The sequence below is a fragment of the Chrysochloris asiatica genome, unplaced genomic scaffold, assembly GCF_000296735.1.
Source record: "Chrysochloris asiatica unplaced genomic scaffold, ChrAsi1.0 scaffold00160, whole genome shotgun sequence".
Taxonomy (NCBI): Eukaryota; Metazoa; Chordata; class Mammalia; order Afrosoricida; family Chrysochloridae; genus Chrysochloris; species Chrysochloris asiatica.
In genome coordinates this window covers 6206678-6229492 of record NW_006408678.1, presented here as the reverse complement: position 1 = coordinate 6229492, position 22815 = coordinate 6206678, and the positions used below count along the sequence as shown (strand labels likewise).

At 39.7% G+C, this 22815-nt stretch overlaps 1 pseudogene; it reads left to right on the top strand.

The window, feature by feature from the left end:
* Positions 1-245: 245 nt before the first annotated feature.
* Positions 246-18650, top strand: LOC102836887 (annotated as a pseudogene).
* Positions 18651-22815: the final 4165 nt, after the last annotated feature.

Genomic DNA, 22815 nt, shown 5'->3' with positions numbered 1-22815 from the left:
GAAAAGAGCCGGTGATGTGCCCCCATGAAGATTACAGCTCAGGAATCTCTGCCATATGAGTCACAGTTGCCTCCACAACAGCTAACACTACCCACAACAGTCGTCTAAGAAATCCTTTGGTGAATGATTTTGCAAAGCAGACTGAAACCCATTCTCTAATAAACCTCATAATTCAAGTTTTGCATTTCAGACTTAAGATAATGTGTGATTTTACTGTTCCTGAGACTTAGAAATGCTTCAAGGAGATGTCTCACCCCTGTGACACCAGAGTATCAAAGGTGCCCTTGACGATCAAGTTCTATGTGGTATGGGCAGCCGTCACTGAAGGTTCTGGTAAGGGTCCAAGCCCATCCTCTCTGAGACCAACCTAGCACAGAACTGTCTTTCTACTGCAGCAAGTGGGTTCAAAGCTTCTAAGATGTGGAGTATAGCCAAAGCTGAGAATTCCATTCTTCTGTAGCTGTCCCTGTGGTGTCCCTGTGTGCCTCTCTTCTCCTAAGGGCAGCCTCTAAACAGGTGTGCACTGGAACTGGAGTAAGCTTTCACTGGCTAATGGGAGTTTGATGCCAGAGGATAATTGGTTCCTGGGAAAATCTGGCCTACTACAGATGTAAGAAATGCTCATAGCTCAGTTTGGCTGCTTTTCAAATCCAAGCAGTTAGAAAACTTTTACTACCCAAGTAGAAAGCATGAGCAGTCCAACCTGCATGTAGTAGATTGAAGGTTTTCTCTTGTCCCCGGAGGAAGTCTAAACTTTGATAAAATTTGCAGTCCTATTAAGGAGTTCTGGTAGCGTAGTGGTAAGAAATCAAACAATATGTTTGTTGCATTAGGCAAATCTTCTGCACAAAACCTTTTCAAAGTATTGAAGAGCAAAGATGTCAGTTCAAGGACTAAAGTGCACCTGATCCAAGTCATGGTATTTTCAATAACCTCATATGCATGCTAAAGTTGGACAGTGAATAAGGAAGACTGTAGAAGAATTGATGCATTTGAATTATGGTGTTGGAGGAGAAAATTTAAAGTACTATGGACTGCCAAAAGAACAAACAGATCTGCGTTGGAACAAGTACAGCTAGAGGTCTCCTTGCAGGCCAGGATGGTGAGAATTCATCTCTCATACTTTGGACATCTTATCATGAGGGTCCAGTCACTGGAGAAAGTTATCATGTTTGATAAAGTGGAGGGTTGGATGAAAAGAGTAAGAGCCCCCAGTGAGATGGATTGGCACAGTAGCGTCAGCAATGGGTTTGGCATGGCAACAATTGTGAGGTTGGTCCAGTACCAGGCAGTGTTTCATTCTGTTGTGCATAGGATCTCTATGAGTCAGTACTGACTCAATGGCACCTATCAACAACATTGTCAGTTTAATTTATCTCCTGCATCCCTTGTGTGTTTAACCTGACAAGAGCACCCCCTTTAAGTGTCACTGTGAACTCCTTCCCCTCTGGAGAAAAAGAAGTCCAAAAAAGGAGGGATTGAGCTTTTCAGGTCAGAAAAAAACCCATTAAGTCTCCAAACTTCATCCCTATTTTTATTTCTAGATGAACCTAGACGCATCAGCTTTGTTAGGGTTGATGCTTTACAATCAGCCAAGAGGCTACGCTGTCAACCCCAAAACATGGTGGGCAAGAGTGGAACAAGGGGGCTAGATGTGGGCAGCTAGGCTGTATCTAAGGTAGATCGTGTACTATCACTGAGTTTGAAATGTAAGAAAGTTCCATCTTTATGAATAGGTTATGTTCCTAAAGCCCGCTTATTTATGAAAGCTGCTTGGAATTTAGGATATATTCTGTTCTTTACCTCAAAACAATCATTTCCTCTTTAAAAAAAAAAATGATATTGATTTGGAGATCCCTGATTATTTTTAATTAAAAATTTAATCTTAATAAGATTACACATTGGGCAAATGGTACTACAGGTTTATAACCAAAATTAGACTACTCTGTTTCAAAAATGTTGTCACACCTGAAACCCACTACGAAGAAAAAGAAAAAAAAAAACCACTTTATATTCTTGCAGTTTCAACCGTACTTAACAACAACATTCTTCTAGTATTTATGTTCATATTTGTAAGTCATGATTTGCTGTAACTATCTCTTAATGTTTTAAATTTTAGTTCTTTTCTACTGAGCTTCTACCAGGGAAACTGAGGATTTAGCTTTCTTACCTGGTCCCATCCTTCCCTTAGCTTCACACACATATACACACTTCCCATCCCCAGTCTTTCTACTCTTCTATCTAGAGACAGATTTGATAGAGCTCACTTCAACTTACTTAATTATGGCCATATAAATACAATGATCAGCCAAGTCACTAGTATACTAATCAAAAAGAAATGGACTTTCTTTCATGTTTCCTAGAATCTGTAAATGTCACCATTTCCCTCTTATTTTCTCATTTGCTTATTTCCCTTGACCCTCTTACCAATTCTTTTATCATTCATGTCTAATTATTTTCCATCCTCAAACCAAGGAACAGGTTTGCAAATGCAACAACAATTTTCAGCTTTCTTCCAACTTTGGGATTCTCATTTTGTACTTTGTTGTTGTTGTTGTTAGGTGCCATAGAGTCAGTACCGACTCATAGCGACCTTATGCACAGCAAAATGAAACACTGCCCAATCCTGGGCCAACCTCAGTATTGTTGCCACACTTGAGTCCTTCGATGCTGCCACTTGGACAATCCATCTCGTTGGGGGTCTTCCTCTTTTTCTCTGACTTTGTACTTAGTGAGAAATAATTCCTGAAAGAAATAATTGGCTAATAAGAGAAAGCCTAGGTAATATTTTTGGAAATGAGTCTCCTCTTTACAGAATGAGAAAAGACTCCTTTTCTGTCCCAATCCGTGGCAGAATTCTTCTATTACTTTCTTCTTCTTTTTTTTTTTTAAACCTAGAAACTGCTGAAAGTACAAAGAACAGTGATCCCATGGAAACTCAGATTGAGTTTAAGTATGGACTCCTAGTGTGGCGCTGTAGGGTCAGCGCTGGCCTTCTAACCACAAGGTCAGCTGTTCAAACCCAGTAGCTGCTCCTATGAGTTGGAACCGATTTGACGGCACTTAACAACATAGAAGGTATATTGTGTCAGGGAAAAGCTAACTCAATAGTAGGCATTATTACATAACTTGAAAGGTAACAAAAATTCCTGTCTGCATGCATCACTACTGCCTCAGCCCTCATTTCTCTAAGTCTCTATGGGCTGGCAGTGTTATACTGCTTGGGTTACGTAATAACAAGTTACTATTAAAAGATAATAGTTGAACAACAAAGGCGTGAGACACTGGGCCACTCCCTTAGAAATCCTCCTACTGCTTCGCCTCTGATGTTAGAGGAAACTGAATTAAGACCAGAAACTGCTTCACACAGATCCGTCTTCAATATGGAATTTCCCTTTTCATCTGTTATGGCGGTACAACTTCTCTATTTGTTTCATTCACTGTTCCTTATAATATTGTAATAAAACCAGTTGATCCAACTCATTAAATAAACATAAGTCAAGTTTGGAAAGGTTGAAAGGAACTGTTTGTTTGCTTATTTGCTAACTTAAGAGATTGGTCAAGATATGATACATAACATGCACCAACCACTCCTCAGAAACCATATACAGGGTCACTATGAGTTGGAACTGACTTGGCAGCATTAACAACAACAGCAACAAAATTTGTGAACATTGTTTACCACAATATGACAGTCTTTGTGACTTTCTGTGAAAACTTTTAGTGGTTGGTTGCACTGTGTGTTTTATTGCCTATAATGTTGTCTATTCTGCCAAATAAGATTAGGTGACCCCATTTAAAAAAAAAAAATCTCATAATGTAGACACGTAAATTAGGACAGTCTCCTTTTTGTCACATGTCATTGTAAAAATAAGTTTTGAAAACTCTTCTTTGGAATTTTTTTTCAGAGCCTATATAGGGTTGCCAGATAAAATAAAAATGATCAGTTAAATTTGAACTCAAAACAAGTTTGATATATGTTTATACTAAAAAAAAAATCACTGAAATTTAAATTTAATTCAGCATTCTGCACTTTCATTTACTACCCCCCTCCCTGCCTTAGGAACTTCTATTTAAACAACGTAACTGATGCCTGTCTTGGAAGATGGTTGTGGTTTAGATACAGCCTAAAGTCTTTCTAAGTGAAGTCCAACACTAAGTAGGCAAATGTCACTTTTGGTTAAAAATTACATTATAAAGTAAGCAGATTTTCTGATGGAACTTGTAAACTGGCTTTCCAAATTTTCCAAGATGGTTTTGAAAAATGGCAAGATTTGAATGAGTATTTAACCTCCCAAAATATCAATAGAAAATGTCGATTCTAAGCAGGCATTAACAAATACAGACATAGAGGTGTGTACAGCATTAAATATTAGTGTCAAATTGTTCTTGTCATTAAGTGCCATTGAGTCGGTTCAGACACATAGTAACCCTGTATAGGGTTTCCGAGGAGCAGCTGGTGAGTGAAGCGCATTAACCCATAGAGCCACACCAGTGTCAAATGAAAGATTTATATTCAACTATTGAACCTTTGTGGTGCTATAGGACCAGCACTGACAGCAAGGTCTATTTGAGTAGCAAAGTCAACAGTTCAAACTCACTAGCCGCTCTTTGGGAACCCTCTACAGGGTCGCTATGAATTGGAATCGACTCAACGGTACTTAACTACTGAAACGTTCACTTATTTAATTCTGTGAGTCTTACCTTGGTTTTGTCTGTCACTAGTATGAAACCTTATAAAGATGTTTGTGGTTCTTCAGACGAACTGTAGAAGCAGGAACACTTCTCCAGAGGTAATCACATGACTTTGCTCCCTAGCAAATTTAACTTTTTGCATGAAAAATGTAGGGTCATTTATGACCTTTTCCTGTCACCCCCAGTGCATTATAAACACTTGAGCACCTTATGGTTATCATTATTGTTGTTACTATTATTGCTATTATGATTTCTATTGTTAGAATAATGATATTAGTGTGGCAGGAATTATTCTATGTGGTAACTGCAGTTCAGAGGGAGTAGTGAATTGTTACTAAATAACATCAGAACATAAGCCTATTGCTCTAAAGGGAAACTGTTTCATTTACACCAAATCCTCTCTGACAAATGAAATAAAAAGTAGAAGAAACAACACTGTGAGCTTCTCTATATGATTTGGGGGTTAATAGTTGAATTAAAAAAAAATAAATCAGGATAACACAGTCTATTGGTGTAATGTGACATTTCTTGATACATTTGTTGGCTATTGGGCTCTACCTAGAAGTGAAAAATTTAACTATTTTATATGTTGTTGCTGTTGTTATTGTTGCTAAGTGCCGTTGAGTCAGTTCCAAGTCATAGCAACCCTGTATAGAGTTTCTGAGAAGTGGCTGGTGAGCTTGAAGCACCAATCGTGTGATTCAAACTCACCTTGCAGTCTAGTGCATTACCCCACAGCACCACGCCAGGACTGCAACTACCTTATATAAATAATTAAAATAGCAACATGAATTGATATCTATTATTTATGGCAACTCATCTAAACCTGTGGTCCCTAAAATATTACTGAAATATGCTAAAACATTACTGCAATCAGTTTGTAGTAACAATGGTTTCTGAAACAGGACACACAAGAAAACACTAAACATAATTTTTTTATTGACAAATTCAATATTATTAAAATTGAGAACTTCTGTTCATACAAGACGTCATTAAGAGTGAAAAAGCAACCCATGGAGTTTGAGGAAATAGTTGCACTAATTACATCAGATGAATGATTCCTATAGCACCTTCTACAAACCAGTAGGGAGCACAGTGGCTCTGAACAATAAGCAATGGATTATGAACCCCAAGGTTGTCAGTTCAAGCCCATCAGCCACTCCACAGGAGAAAGATGAAGTTTTTTCTATGGCAAAGATGCACAACCTCAGAAGCCCTATATAGGGTTGCTATGAGTCAGAACTGACTCAAAAGCACTTAACAACAACAAATCAATATGAATAAAAGTACACAATAGAGCAATGGTCAAAATTAATTATTAAACTGAAAGATATTCAAGTAGCTAACAAGCACATGCAGAGAAAAAGAGGAAGACCTCTAACGAGATGGATCAGCCACGTGGCATCATTGATGGACTCAAGTGTGGCAGCGGTAGTGAGGTTGGCCCAGGATCGGACATTGTTTCCTTCTGCTGTGCATGGGGTCGCTACGAGTCGGTTCCGACTCGATGGCACCTGACAACAACAACAACAACAACAAGCACATAAGAAAGTGTTCAGTTTCATAAATTCATCAAGAAATTATAAAAGAAAGCTTAATGCAATATCACTATTATCTACCATGGAGGATACCAATTATTGGCAAAGATGTTCAACAACCCAAATCCATATGCCCTGCTGGTAGTAATGTAAATTAAGAAACCTCTTGGGCAATTGTTCGACAGTATCTACTAAAGCTGATTATACGCAATCCTCAAGACCCAGCAATCCCACTCCTAAGTATGTACCCAACAGAAATGCATATACCTGCTCACCAAAGGACAGGCATTTGTATATTCATAATAGTACTCAACGGAATAGCCACTAACTGGAATTCCCCAAATGCCTATCAACAGCAAAATGAATAAGTTATGATATGTTCACACTATAGAACTTTATGCAGAAATATGAATGAATAATCTATAGCTTGGAGCTCTGGTGTAGCACTGTAAGATAAGCACTGGATTTCTAACCACAAGTTTGATGAGTCAAACCAACCAGTTCTCTTCAGAAATGCTATACAAGGTTGCTATGGGTCAAAACTGACTCACTAGCACTTAATAAAACTAAAATCTATAACTACAGCAACATATGGATATAGCTATAATATTAAGCAACAGAAGCCAAACTCAAAAGAGAACTATGTTCTACTACGTCAGACTTACTCTATATCCATAAGGAAGGATAGGAGTAGGATCAGTCCAAAGTTGATTTCTATGAGGTGGAGGAGTCCACGCTCCAACTTTTTCACGATTTCTGACAGCAGTCACCTCTCAACCCCACAGCACTCTACTTCTCTGCTGGGCCCAATAATTCATTTTGGAACTCACAGACCATACTCAGCATTACGTAGTTTATTAGGGAAGTAACAGGTTATAACTTGGAAATAACAAATGATCGTATACAGTTTTTCAGTCAAAACTACTTTCAACCAAGGTAGCCCTCTACTACCTGACCATGCCTGCCACCAGGTCTTCTCTTGGCCTTTGTCCCTGCTTGAGCAAATTTTACAGCTCTGTAGCTCTGCCAACAAGTGCCTGGGGGCACCTCACTTCCAACAAGCTACCAAGAGGTGTTTAGCTCTCTTTAACACTGTGAGTCATCAAACCCATTGCCGGCACCTCACACCAGTCTCCTGGTTCACTTGTACTGCTGCCACTTTCTCTGCTGTGGTTGTCACTACTTCTTGCCCCCTCTCCCCATCTCCAGTGTTACAGATCTCTCTCTCCTATGTCTGGGAGGTCCTCAGTGCAGGAACCCCAGGTACCTGGTCCAAAGGACACAGTACAATCCAGGTTCTTCCTGATGATAGTGAAGAACCCTTGAACCTCTGTGCAATTGGCTATTATATAAACCTACTTCTTGTCAGTTTCAAGTCAACCTTCTCCCATAACCAGGACGACAAACTGACCTATTTCTTAAGTAAGGCACATTTGCTTAATTTACATAGCAATTGACCAAATCCCACAATATTACTTAATCCAATTGGATGCTTTTACAAACCCTATTTGAATAATGTGCCCAGAGATGAGCCCCTCAGGTTGGAAGGCACTCAAAATAGAACTAGGGAAGAGCTGCCTCCTCAAAGTAGAGTTGGTGACACAAAAGGAGTAAAACTTTCAGGACCTTCATTTGCTGATGGGGCATAACTCAAAGTGAGAAGAAATAGCTGCAAACATCTATTGTTGTTTTTGTTGTTAGGTGCCATAGAGTCGGTACCAACTCATAGTAACCCTATGTACAACAGAATGAAACATTGCCTGATCCTAGGCCAACCTCACTATCGTTGCCACATTTGAGCCCATTGATGCTGGCACTTTACCAATCCATCTCCCTGGGGATCTTCCTCATTTTCTCTGACCCTCCACCTTACCAAACCTGATATCCTTCTCCAGTGACTGGTCCCTCCTGATAATATGTTTGAAGTATGAAAGACCAAGTTTGGCTGTCCTGGCCACCAAGGAGCACTCTGGCTAAACTTGTTCCAACACAGATCTGTTGGTTCTTTTGGCAGCCCATGGCACTTTCAATATTCTCCTCCAACACCATAACTCAAAAGCATCAGTTCTTCTACAGTCTTCCTTATTCACTGTACAGCTTTCACATGCAGAGGAGGTTATCGAAAATACCATGGCTTGGGTCAGGAGCACCTTAGTCTTCAAGCTGACATCTTTGCTCTTCAACACTTTAAAAAGGTTTTGTGCAGCAGATTTGCCTAATGCAATATGTCATTTGATTTCTTGACTGCTACTTCCATGAGTGTTGATGGTTGATCTGAGAAAATGAAGTCTTTGACAACTTCAATCTTTTCTCCATTTATAAATATGTTGTTTATTGATACAACGGTGAGGAGTTTTGTTTTCTCTACATTGAGATGCAGCTCATGTTGAATGCTGTGGTCTTTGATCTTCATCATTAAGTATTTCAAATTCTCTTGGCTTTCAGCAAGCAAGGTTGTATCCTCTGCATATCACTGATAATTAATGAGTCTTCCTCCAATCCTGATGCCACATCTGTCTTCATATAATCTAGTTTTTCTTCATATAATATAACTTCATATAATCCAGCTTATTTATGTATTAAACATATACACTGAGTAAGTATGGTGAAAGAATACGGCCTTCCCTAATTTTAAACAATTCAGTATTCTCTTGTTCTATTCGAACAATTGCTTCTTGGTCTATGTACAGGTTCCTTATGAGCACAATTAAGTGTTTCAGAATACTCACTCTCTACAATGTTATCCATAGTTTTTCATGATCCACAAAATCGAAAGCCTTTGTGTAGTCAATAAAGCACAGGTAAATATCTTTCTGGTACTCTCTGCTTTGAGCCAAGATTCATCTGATGTCAGCAATGATAACCCTTATTCCACACCCTCTTCTGAATCCAGTTTGAACCTCTGGAAGTTCTCTGTCAATGTATGCTTGCAACCATTTTTAAAATATCTTTAGTAAAACTTTACCCATATGGGATATCAATGATATTGTCTGATGATTTCTGCATTCCACTGGGCCACTTCTCTTTGGAATCAGCACAAATATGGGTCTCATCCAGTCAATTGGCTAGGTAGTTGTCTACCAAATTTCTTGGCATAGACAAGTGAGTGCCTCCAGTGCCACATCAGTTTGCTCAAAGATTTCAATTAGTATTCCAGCAATTCCTGGTTCCTTGTTATTTGTCAATGGTTTCAATGCACCTTGGACTTTTTCCTTCATGATCATTGGCTTTTGATCATATGCTGCTTCTTCAAATGGTTGAACATTAACCATTTCTTTTTAGTACAGTGACTCTGTGTATTCCTTCCATCTTATTTGATGCTTTCTTCATCAGTCAATATTTTGCCCATAGAATCTTCAATACTGCAAGTTGAGGCTTGGAATTTTTTCTTCAGTTCCCTCAGCTTGAGAAATGCTGAACATCTTCTTCCCTATTTTAGTGAATATTAACTGGAATCTTAAAAGGTCATGAGCATGCATTTAAGGAGCACCTATTGATCTCTTCATGTGCAGAAGAAAGAAGAGTGATGAAAATTGAAGATGCTTGGTATCGATTAGTACAGTGAACTAATGGAACTTGTAAAAATCAGTCTCCATGACTCTGTGACCAAAACTAAATGATGCCCAGCTACCACTACCAGTTGCTCTGAAACTGATCACATTAACAGGTCTCAGTGGGAGACAATGTGGAACAAAACTCAAAATTATAAAAAGATCTGGTTAACTGGTTAAAAGGAGACTGGAGGAACCCAAGACTATGACCCTCAGCCAACCTTCAGGTCTGGAATGAAGCTCATCCTCATGGTCCAATTTTCAATCAAACAGTGGATGGGTATATAGCAGAGACAACAACACTAAGGAGGTATGCTCACCATGGAAAGGTCAACCAGTCAACATTAAAATGGCAACATGTACCTGGGACAAGGTTCAAAGGGGTTGGTATGGAGGGAAGAATGAAAATAGGAACCTCAGGGGAGAAGTGGGATAACTGTTGTTACATGGAGGGATTGCAGTCATTGAGCTGAAACAAAGGTGTAATTTGTTGCATGTAAAACTGATGATCTGCTCTGTATGATGATCGTCGCTCAATTCACAATAAAAAGTTAAAAACAAAAAAAAAGAGAGAGAGAAATCTATTGCCCTGCAAGAATACATAGTACTATTCCCTTTAGAGAAAAGATCAACATATCAAAACTAACCAATGCTGTTAGAAACCAGGACCTCAGAGGGGGTGGGGGTAGGTAATGACTGAAAAGACAACATGTGACAGGCTTCTGCACTGTTGGCAACAATTCTTGACCAGAGTGCTAGTTACAAAAGAACATTCAATTCATGAAAATATACTTCTCTGCATTCGTTATATAAGGGGCCCTGGTAGCAGCATGGTTATGAGTCAGACTGCTAACCACAAAAATTCGGAAATACCAGCCTTTCCACAGGAGAAAGATGAGGCTTTCTGTACCAGTAAAGACTTACAGGCTCGGAAATCCTGTGCCAGATTGCTATGAGTGGAACTGACTTGATATACTTAACAACAACATTATAGTTCAGAAGACTAGGTATTGTCCAGAATCTCCTTGGAGGAAGACCTTGCCATCTACTTCCAAAAGTCACAGTCATTGAAAACCCTGTGGAGCATAGTTCTGCTCTGAAATGTATGAGTTCGCCATGTGTAGGAACTGATGTGACAGCAACTGTGTTGGTTATTATCATTCAGTAAAAGGTGTTTTACAGCCCTGAAATTATAAAGAGGTCTAATATTCCATAGATACCAGAATTTCTCTAGGAAAGAAGACTTCATATATGTTTAAAAGAAATCTTGTCATGAGATGCTGAGCACTTGGGTTAGGCTTTGGGCTACTGATTGCAAGGTTTACAGTTCAAATCCAACAACCACTTCAAGGAAGAAAGATGAGACTTTGTGTTGTTGTTGTTGTTGTTAAATGCCATTGAGTTGGTTCCAACTCATAGCTACCCTTCTAGGGTTTCCAAGGAGCTACTGCTGAGTTTGAACTATTGACCTTGTAGTTCACACCGACCTGGCAGTAATGCACTTATCCTATAGCACCACACCAGTCTCGGAAATCCTATGGAGCAGTTCAACCCTACAGGGTCATTATGAGTCCGAATTGACTCACTGGCAGTGGGTTTGGGTTGTCTGGGTAAACCTTCTAACTCTTCTGGAAACAAAACCCCAATTTTCCTTTAGGTAATTGTCTGTTACCTGATGAGGCTTTCAAATACAATATCCTGTCCCACCCCACCCCACCCAGTACAGTAGCAAGAATGGAACTGAAGACAGCTACTCAGAGAACCCCATCCATGTGAGCACAGTGATTTGTTCTAACATTGGCATGAATGTCCCAAACCCGTACTCAGAGTGCTTTTGAGTAGACCTGATGTTAGGAATACGTGGTGTCCTCAGTGTTTCAGGTGTGTAAGCCAGTAACTCCAGGAGGCAGGAATCATTGGGGGTACTCTTAGAGTTTGTCTACCAAGTATTTCAAAAGTGTTGAACATAAATATAAGTAACATCAATTTGAAGGGTCCCCAAATTACCAGCTGCTTGGGCCATGTGTGATATATTCATGCCTGGTAACAGTACTGATTAAAGCTGGTAGGGGTTCAGAAGTTCAAGGAACCTGGAAATGCTGCATGGTGAATAAACTCCCTAGCCTAAAGTAGAAAAACCCCTGTAATAAGATATCACTGTATTCCAGAAGCCTTGGGAAATCAAACTAGTAGCAAACATTTTGCTATGGTGACCAAAGAGTCACAATTGAGCCTTTCACTGTGAGAATGGTGGCATTCGCACACATTAACAAGACTTTAAATTAATCTACCATTTGGATTTCCTAATAAGTTCTTAGACACGCATCAGAAAAGGCCGGATAAACTGGTTTAAAACACAGTTGCTTAAGCCTCAAATTTAAAACTTTAAAAGAAAATAAAGTACACCCCCACACACCACACCCCCCACACATGCACACCCACATACCACACACACACATATATGAGGGTAAGTCAATAAGTACTGCTACTATAATTCCAGTTCATACATATATAGGTTTATTCCAAACAAAATGTGCTCAAACACGTCTCTGCAATCAATGAATGTTGTTGCTGTTATGTGCCGTGGAGTTGGTTCCAACTCATAGCGACCCTGTTCAGGGTTTCTGAGGCTCTAAATCTTTACAGGAGCAGAAAGCCTCATCTTTCTCCCGCGGAACAGCTGGTAGTTTCAAACTGCTGATCCTGAGGTTTGCAGCCTGATTCGTAACCACTATGCTGAATAGCTGCATACAAATCCTCTCAGTAATATATTTGTCTTAGTCTTGTTAGGGTGCTTTCAGGGGAAAAAAAGAAAAGATCCAATCTAAACAGTAGCTTCCAAGGGAACCTGCTGAATCAGTTAAATTCAAGGCAGGAAGGTCAGTTCAGAGGTTATTCAATGGTTTTTTGGCATTCCCAAGGGTTAATCTTGATAGATTTTTCTCAGAGGACACAGGAAGATGATGGATACATATTAGAAGTTTTAAGAAAATTGAAAACTGCATTGGTGAGGAAAAGGTCAGGAGAGTTGTACTGAGGAATTGTTTTCCATCGCAACAATGCACCTACTCATTCTTCTTTATAAACAAGGGGTGTCCTATGACAATTTCATTGGGAAACCTTACCCCATCCAACCTACAGTCCTGACCTTGCCCATTCAAACTTCTTTTTTTTTTGAAAAGGAACACTCAAAGAACATTGAAAAGAAACACGAATAAAATCCCTCAAGGACGCCAAAACTGCTGTTTTGATGTGGTATAAATCAAAGAGCAGATGGAAACACTACCTTCAGAGTTGGATGGATGGTACATCAAGAAACAATAGCTTCATAGTTTGATATTTTGCTTTAATAAAGGTTTCTCTGATTTTGTAGTAATATTTTTTTACATAACCAGATTACTTTTTATTAGTTGGGAAACTATCTTTATTTTCCTCTTACCTCCAGTTCAAATAGCCTGTTGAGTGAACAGGATGGAAGACTTCTATATCCACAGTTGGGTGGTTTAGGGCAAGGGAATTCTTATAAATGAACTGCAGATACAAGACCAGTACAGCATGTCCAGTCAGCTTACTGCTGGTACACATTCTCAAAGTCATAGCCAATTCTCAGCTTCTGAGTAGGCAATATTCCAAAGAGCTCCTTTGTATGCACTTACTAAATGGTGACTACTATTGGTATTAGAAGAACACGTGACCTAGGAGACATATGAAGCAATTCTGAAGGTGTAGTTTGTAGCAGCTTTCTCTGTTAGAGAAAACACATGTACATTGTAAAAGATCTGAATCAACAGCATGGGGATCTTTGCACTAGGTTCTATGCACTGGAACTCATCCATAGTGTGACAATCTGAAGTCCAGGAATCTCTGTGGAATTCTAGGCTTTTAACTCCATCTCCCCTCCATTAGTTAAAAATCCAGTGAGATCAACAGCTGACAAAATAATAGTGGCTGGAAGATAGGGGGAAGAACATGGCTCAGCACAAATCCAAGGTTTCCATTCTCATCATAGTCTGAATGAATGGTATCCCTGAGGCAGACGCTGAATTTCCATGGAATTAGGAAATACATGGAAAGTGGAAGAGTGAGGTCACTTTTTGGAGACCTGTCATGGGCATCTGCTATTTGGCCTGCCCAGCATTACTTCCTCTCTTTTAAGAGCAGTGCTTCAGTTTTTCTTTTGCATCTTACCTCCTGTGCTCTCAGGTCAAATGTGATTTGACCCCATCACATCAGGGGTGGAAAGATGAATGGCTTGAGCCTGTAAAATTGGAGTCTCAGTGATGGGTTTATGTATAGGTATGTGACCCAATTAGGAGTAATGAAAATTAATCCTGAGACTTTGAAGAACAATTACAAAACAGATACTTAACTTTGGGGCTTACTTGGTAGGATGTAGTGGTTATCTTTGACCCCTCCTCCAAACCCCCCATTGAGGAAGAGCCAGTCTGAGAATTAATGGGTTAAGAAACAGAGTTGAAATGTTATTTGAGAAGTGAATGCTAGTGTTTTACCAAACACTATTGCCAGTAATCAATGAATATATTACATACTTTACCTTCTTGTGATTTGAAGTAGCTCTTAGTGTTCTTTGCAGAACAAACTTTGTCTCATCTCTTATAAAGGTGAGATATCAGGATCTTGACCTTTTTGTTACTGGACCTAACCTCTCTTCCCCAAAGTTCTCTTTATTATTTTTCCCAAATGGCCAGATGTGTGCTTTGCTGTTGTTGTTTGTAGTTGTTAGGTGCCATTGAGTCGTTACCAACTCATAGCAATCCTATGCCCAACAGAATGAAACACTCTCCGGTCTTGGGCCAACCTCATAATCGTTGCTGTGCCTGAACCCATTACTGCTGCCATTGTGCCAGTCCATTTTGTTGAGGGGTCTACCTATTTTTTTCTCCAATCCTCCACTTTACCAAACTTGATATCCTTCTCCAGTGACTGGTCCCTCTTGATAATATATCAGTATGAGAGACAAAGTCTGGTCATCTTAACTTCCAAGGAGCATTTTGAATATACTTCTTCCAACACAGATTGGTTTATTTTTTTGGCGGTCTATGGTACTTTAAATATTCTCCTCCAACACCATAGCTCAAATAAGTCAATTCTTCTACAGCCTTCCTTTCACATGCATATGAGGTTATTGAAAATCCCATAGCTTGGGTCAGGCACACCTCGGTCCTCAAACTGACATCTTTGCTTTTCAATACTATAAAGAGGTCTTGTGCAGCAGATTTGCTTAATGCAATATGTCGTTTGATTTCTTGACCGCTGCCTCCATGAGTGTTAATAGTTCATTCGAGCACAATGAAGTCTTTGACAACTTCAATCTTTTCTCTATTTATATGGAAGTTGTTTATTGGTCCAGTGGTAAGGTTTTTTGTGTTCTTTACATTGAGGTGCAACCCATACTGAAAGCTATAGTCTTTGATTTCCATCAGTAAGTATTTTAAGTCCTCTTTGCTTTTAGCAAGTAAGGTTGCGTAATCTGCATATCGTTGTTAATGAGTCTTCCGCCAATCCTGATGCCATGTTTTTCTTAATATAATCCAGTTTCTGGGATTTATTTTCTTAGCATACAGATTGAATAAGTATGGTGAAAGAATACAACCCTGGTGAACACCTTTCCTAATTGTAACACATTAAGTATTCCCTTGTTCTGTTCGAACAACTGCCTCTTGGTCTATGTATAGGTTCCTCATGAGCACACTCAAGTGTTCCAGAATACTTATTCTCTGCAATGTTGTCCATAGCTTTTCATGATCCAGACTATCGAAAGCCTTTGTGTAGTCAATAAAACACAAGGAAACATCTTTCTGGTGTTCTCTGCTTTTATCCAAGTTCCATCTGATGTCAGCAATGATATCCCTCATTCCAAGTTCTCTTCTGAATAATTTGATTCAGTGTTCAATGCTCAGGAGTGTGTATAAATGTCAGACTTTACATAGAGAAATGCCACTATGTGAGAAAACTCTTTACAGTGGAATTCTTCATTTGGATGACTCACAAAGCTCTACGTCATTAGAGATGATTTGTATTATTGAGGTTCCGCAAGGCTGAGCAAACTGCCCAAGATCCCATCACTGGTAAGTGACAGAACCAAATACTAACCAAATCTATGCAACTCCAATGACCATGTTCTCCTATCAAGACAAAACGACATCACTTTTCTACAGTACAAATAAATTTGCAATGGTGTTTTAGCTGCCCTGTCTCTCATTTTCCTTCACTCATCATACGGTTACTTAGTACATGATCACAGACCAGTGTAGGTTTAAATTAAACACAGCTGCACTGAACTAAATCTATGCTTCATTCAAAGCACACTAGCAAAATCTCAGTTGTCATCATTGATTATTGTTATTAAATACCATCAAGTTGGTTCCAATTCATAGTGCCCTTTATATGGTTTTTGAGAAGCCGATGGTAAGCTGGAACCACCAACCTTGCAGTTCAAATCAACTGGGCAGCCCTGTGCATTAACCTACAGTACCACTCCAGGACTCACTGGTTGTTGTTAAGTACCATGGAGTTGTTAAGTACGGTTCCGACTCATAGTGACCCTGCACAAGGTTTCCGAGGCTGTAAATCTTTATGGGAACAGAACGCCTCATCTTTCTTCCGTGGAACCACTGGTAGTTTCGAACTGCCGAACTTGAGGTTTGCGGCCCAATTCGTAACCACTATGCTACCAGAGCTCTTCGAATTCAGGGTATGGTGCTAGGAAGAGGTTTTTCCTTGTCTACTTCAGCTTCTAGTCCCAGTAATCTTTGGAGGCCCTGAACTTGTGAGGCCCTGAACTTGTAGATGCATCCGCTGTGTGCCTATCTGTGTGTGTGTGTGTGTGTGTGTGTAATCTTGCCTCTGTGAGTCTCTGTGTCTATCCTGCTCCTTGTATAATTCAGACATGATTTAGATTAAGGACCAACCTATGAGGCAAACGCATATGGCCTCAGTAATACAATAAAAGAAAATCCCCAGTTTCAAATAGGACCATAAGCATAAGAACAGGGGTTAGGATTTCAAAACATATTATTATTAAGGGATACAAACGAATCTCGATAACACTGTTCATCTGTGTCCATCCTTACTCCCAAGTTGTTGTTGTTGTTGTTAGGTGCCATCAAGTTGGTACCAACCCATAGTGACCTTATGCACAGCAGAACGAAACACTGCCTGAACATGGGCCAGCCTCACTACTGGTGGCACGCTTGAGTCCATCGATGCTGCCACTTGGCCAATCCATCTCATTTTTCTCTGACCCTCCACCTTACCAAACATGATATCCTTCTCCAGCAACTGGTCCCTCCTGATAATATGTCCGAAGTATGAGAGACGAAGTTTGGCTATCCTGGCCTCCAAGGAACACTCTGGCTGCACTTCTTCCAAAACAGATCTATTGGTTCTTCTGGTAGCCCATGGCACTTTCAGTATTCTCCTCCAACACCATAACTCAAATGCATCAATTATTCTATGGTCTTCCTTATTTACTGTCCAGCTTTCACATGCATACTGTTGTTGTTGTTGTTGTTGTTGTTAAGTGCCGTCGAGTTGATTCCAACCCATAGCGACCCTGTATAGGGTTTCCAAGGAGCAGCTGGTGAGCTTGAACCACTGATCTTGAAGTTCAAATGACTTTGCAGTCTGATGCATTAGCTCAGAGCGCCACACCAGGACTCCCATATGCATATTAGGTTATTGAAAATACCATGGCTTGGGTCAGGTGCAGCTTAGTCCTCAAGATGATATCTTTGCTCTTCAGCACTTTAAAAAGGTCTTGTGCCATAGAGAGGAAAAAATTCAACATGGATCCTAAGAAAGGAATTCAGTTCCTAATAGAAAATGACCTGCTGCAAAGTTCCCCAAAGGATGTAGCCCAGTTCCTTCATAAAGGAGAAGGCCGAAATAAGACTGTCATAGGTGACTACCTGGGATAAAGGGATGAATTTAATATTAAAGTTCTCCAGGCTTTTGTTGAATTTCATGAGATAGCTGATTTCAACCTTGTACAAGCCTTAAGGTGGTTCCTATGGTGCTTCTGACTTCCAGGGAAGCTCAGATAATTTATTGCATGATGGAGGACTTTGCCTCACGCTGCTGCCTGTGAAACCCTGGAGTCTAACAGTCCACAGATAGCTGCAACTGCTGTCCTTCACCATCATCATGCTTAACACCAACTTCCCCAACCACAACAAGCTCTTGGCTGAGCAGTACATCAACATGAACTGTGGAAGCAACAAGGGAGGGGACCTCCTTGAGAAGCTGCTGAGGAATTTATGACAGTCTTGGTGTGGTGCTGTGGGTTAATGCACTGGGCCGCAAAGTCAGTTTGAACCACAAAGTCTGTGGTTCAGGCTCACCAGCTATTCCTAGGAAAACCTATACAAGATTGCTATGGGTTGGAACCAACTCAACGGCACACAACAACATTAACAACAAGCCATTTAAGATCCTTGAGGACAATTAGGATAACTTGACCCACACATTTGTCAACTCCAACCCCAAAGGCTGGCTCTTGAAGCTGGGAGGCCGTGTGAAGACCTCAAAGACACGCTGGTTCATCCTGACAGACAACTGCCTCTACTACTTTGAGTACTCAAAGGACAAGAAGCCTCGGGGAATTATCCCACTGGAAAACCTCAGCATCCAAGAGGTGGAAGACTCTTGGAAACCCAACTATTTCAAGCTTTATAACCTGAGTCACAAATGGCAGGTGATGAAAGCCTACAAGATGGAAGCTGAGGGAAATGTGATAGAAGGGAACCTCGTGGTATACCTGATGTCTTCCCCAAACCTGGAGAAGGAGGAGTGGATCAAGTCCATCAAAGCAAGTATCAGTAGGGACCCTTTCTATACACGTTGACGACAAGAAGAAGGAAATTGTCAATAACAAATTTCATAACTCAATAGGTAAAAGTAAAAACCAAAACCCCATAGCAAAAAGTGACCAAAGCATTCTCCCCATGACACGTTGAACCAAACCACTGTATTGGGACATTTTCCAGAAGGTAGTGGTGTCTATGTGTGTTCATGCTTAGCAAGTGAAGAGTACCCCAGGGTCAAAAGTCAGTGAGCCAAGCCACACAACTGCCTTAGGAGAGTTGTGCATGGGACTGTTCTCACTAGTTAGTGTTCTGGAAGTCTCCCTTCCTGCAGATGATCATGTCAGAGTCAGAACAGCTGTGCCACAACCGGGGTTCATTGTTCTCAGAGGATGGGAACTTTGCTCCTGTCGGCTGTACCACATGCCAGCCGTTCCAGAAGCTACCATGTTATAGCAGCACGGGAAAGGAAAGCTACCACTTTTTAACTCAGATGTTTGTTCTCAGATATATAGAATTATAGCTTTTATATGCCTTTTAATTTTCTGAAATTACAATGAAAGATACTTTCTAACAGTAGTATTTTTAGAATGGAAGCTGTATGTTTAACTCCTGGACACAATATACAATGAGCACTGAGAAAATATATGTGCAGCACCCAATGAGGTCTGGAGAGAGGGAGGCATCTCCACTCAGTGCTTGATCCGCTTTACCAACCACTGGCCACATACCAAACATCCCCCTTAGACATACAGGGAAGACGTCAGAGAAGAGTGCCGAGGGGGGCCAGCATGGTTCACGTCCTCGGCCCCAGATAAACACCCATGTCTTTAGGGTCAGGTAACACTTTTTTAGCAATTAAATGTGGTACAGCAAACAGAGTGCAAATGGGAGCTATTTACCGTGAAGCAGCTCCTAGTGCTTCATGGAAAGCAATGTGTATTTTTTAAGTTACACATGGATCTATATATGTATATATAGATTGCTTGCCAAGAAGTTAGGTCTACAGTAGAACAAAAACCACAAGTTATGCTATTTCATTTTCTTAGAAAACATTTCTATTTACAGTAAATATCATTAGAATGTAAATAATGTACATAGGTAGGAATTTCTGGAAAGTTTGTTATTCAATGTATATGCATGCTTTCACAACTTGCTTGAAAAAATATTCTGTATCTTGATATTTTGTTGGAAAGTGAATAGTTAGTAAAACTGGAGGGTGTGTGGCACTTGCAAATACTTTGTTCACTCATTAGAAGAAAAAAAATCAAATGTTAAAAAATAAAACAAAGAAGAAATGTTAGGACTATGCTGAACCACTGGTTCATTATTCCTGTTGACTTTGATAGTACTGCCTGCTCCTACAAATCTTTCTTTCATTTGTTTGTTCATTAGTTCTTTCTCTCTCTATTTCTTTCTTTTCTTCAGAGGGAGGATAAGACATAGTTAATAGGCTGCTATAACAGAAATACCACAAGTGCATAGCTTTAACAAACAGAACTTTATTCTTTCAGGGTTTCAGAGGCTAGAAGTACAAATTCAGAGTGCTGTTTCTAGGGGAAGGTTTTCTCTGTCAGTTCTGGGGAAATGTCCTTGTCTCCTTCCAATATCTGTGGTCCCAGCCTCCCCTGTAGATGTCCATGTACCTTGGCATCGATCTTCCCCTAGTTCTGGGAGGTTCACAGAACAGGAATCCTATGCCCAAAGATCATGTTCCATTAGTGGCTGTTTTTTCTTGATGGTTTTAGGACCCTTTCTCTCTGTTCAGTTTTCTTCTTATAAGATAAAAGGTGTTGCAGGCCACGCCCCAGGGAAACTCCCCTAACATTACTGCAGAGGGACTAAGGCTGTTGCATCCTTCTATTGGTTTATTACATTAGATCACATCATGGGGGATTATCATATAACTGTCACATTACATCATTAAATAATTGCCAAACCACTAAGAAACATGGCTCAGCCAAGCTGACACATATTTTGAGGGAACATCATTCAATCTATGACAATGCTTTTAACTGAAAAGAACCTATACTAGACACATTAAATTGAAAGATCTAAACTTCTACATGAAGAATAATTGTACTCAGAGAAGACTCATTTCATTTTTCATTACAGTTGTTTCTAACAACAACAACAAAAACCTATATAGGTGACAAGGGGCAAAATGATGAGACGTTTCTCTAATGACTGTTTCGCAGTGTATGGGATGATGTATAATAGTATATAATATAGAAGATGAATTTAGGTGGTGACCAAAGCAGTGTGTGGGAGTATTCTAAAACTGAGGTGGCTGGCATGATTGAAAAGTTTTTACCTGGTTCTCAATCAAGGTCCCCCATTTGTTTGTTTTTTTTTTTTTTTTTTTTTTTTGAGTTAAACTTTTGCCTGTCCTCTTTTCTGTCTTTCTAAGAATGAAGTCTGTGATTTGGAGTTTTGTTAACTTTTTGTAAAACTTTAAGCCACCTCAGCAAACAACAGAGAAAGAAAGGATGTGGTTTGTAAATAAAGGTTTACTGGGATGGCCTTGGGAGAGCATTTGCCTGCATAGCATGTCCTGAAAGAAATGTGTATGTAAATATTTCAGAGGATCATTTGCTGCATTGGTCCCAGGAAGTCTGTGTTAGAAGGTGTATTCACTTGTAACATTTTTCTGTAACATTTAACTTGCTATACATAATCCCTGATCTTCACTAATTGTGGTAACATAGTCCCTTTTCCACTTTTCTGTATAAAGGTTCACCTCTCCTACAGAATATCAGAGTGTTTAATTTCACTTTGTGGACTCTATATCTTCCCAGTTTAAGCCAGATCTATCCCTAAGTAAACCTCTTTGCTTTACTCCTAACAGAGTATTGGAGTTTTCTTCTGACCGCAGGCATTAAAATACATGGGGTTATATGGGGAAAAAGTTATTTCTCCTTAACATTCATTTCATTCCTTCTGATTATCCAGTTGTCATGGAGTTAATGCCAACTCACAGTGACTCTATATTGTCAGTGTAGACCTGTACTCCACAAGGTCTTCCAAGGAGCCTCTAGATGGACTACAACCACCAACTTTTGATTAGCCACCAAGTACATTAACCATTTGCACTAGTCAGTGATCCTAGTTAGCTCCATGGTAAACTCTCAATTTATGGCTGGAAGGCACTCAAAGTGTGACTGGAGAAGAGCTGCCTTCTCAAAGTAGAGTTGACTGTGATGATGTGAATGGAGTAAAGCTTTTGGAACCTTCATTCGCTGATATGGCATAACTCAAAATGAAAAGAAATAGCTGTAAACATCTATTAATCATTGGATAATGGAATGTATGAAGGATGAATCTAGGAAATTTGAAAGTTGTCAAAAATAACATGGAATGCATAAATATCAATATGCTAGGCATTAATGGCTGAAATGGACTGGTATTGCCATTTTGAATCTGACAATGACATGGTTTACTATGCTGGGAATGACAAATTGAAGAGGAATGGTGTTACATTTATTATCAAAAAGAACATTTCAAGATCTATCTTGAAGTGTAATGCTGTCTGTGATAGGATACTATCCATATGTCTACAGGGAAGACCAGTTAATACCACTATTATTCAAAATTATACGCCAACCACTAAAGTCAGAGCAAATGAAATTGAAGAATTCTACCAACTTCTTCAGTCTGAAATTGATCAAACATGCAAATAAGATGTATTGACAATTACCAGCAATTGGAATGCAAAGGTTGGAAACAAAGGGGAAGCATTAGTCATTGGAAAATATAGCCATGGTGGTAGAAATGATGCACAATAAAATTTGGCAAGACCAATGATTTCTTCCTTGCAGATACCTTTTTTCATCAACATAAAAGATAACTATACACATGGACCTCACCAGATGGAATACACAGAAATCAAATTGACTACATCTGTGGAAAGAAATGGTGGGAAAGTTCCACATCATCAGCCAAAACAAGGCCAGGGCAAACTGTGGAACAGACCATCAATCGATTATATGCAAGTTCAGGCTGAGGCTGAAGATAATTCAAACAAGTCCACGAGAGCCAAAATATGACCTTAAACATATTCCACCTGAGTTTAGAGATCATCCCAAGAACAGATTTGATGCATTAGGCACTAATGACGGAAGACCAAAAGAGTTATGGGATGACATCAAGAGCATCATACAGGAAGAAAGTAAAAGGTCATTAAGAAGACAAGAAAAAAGGAAAAGA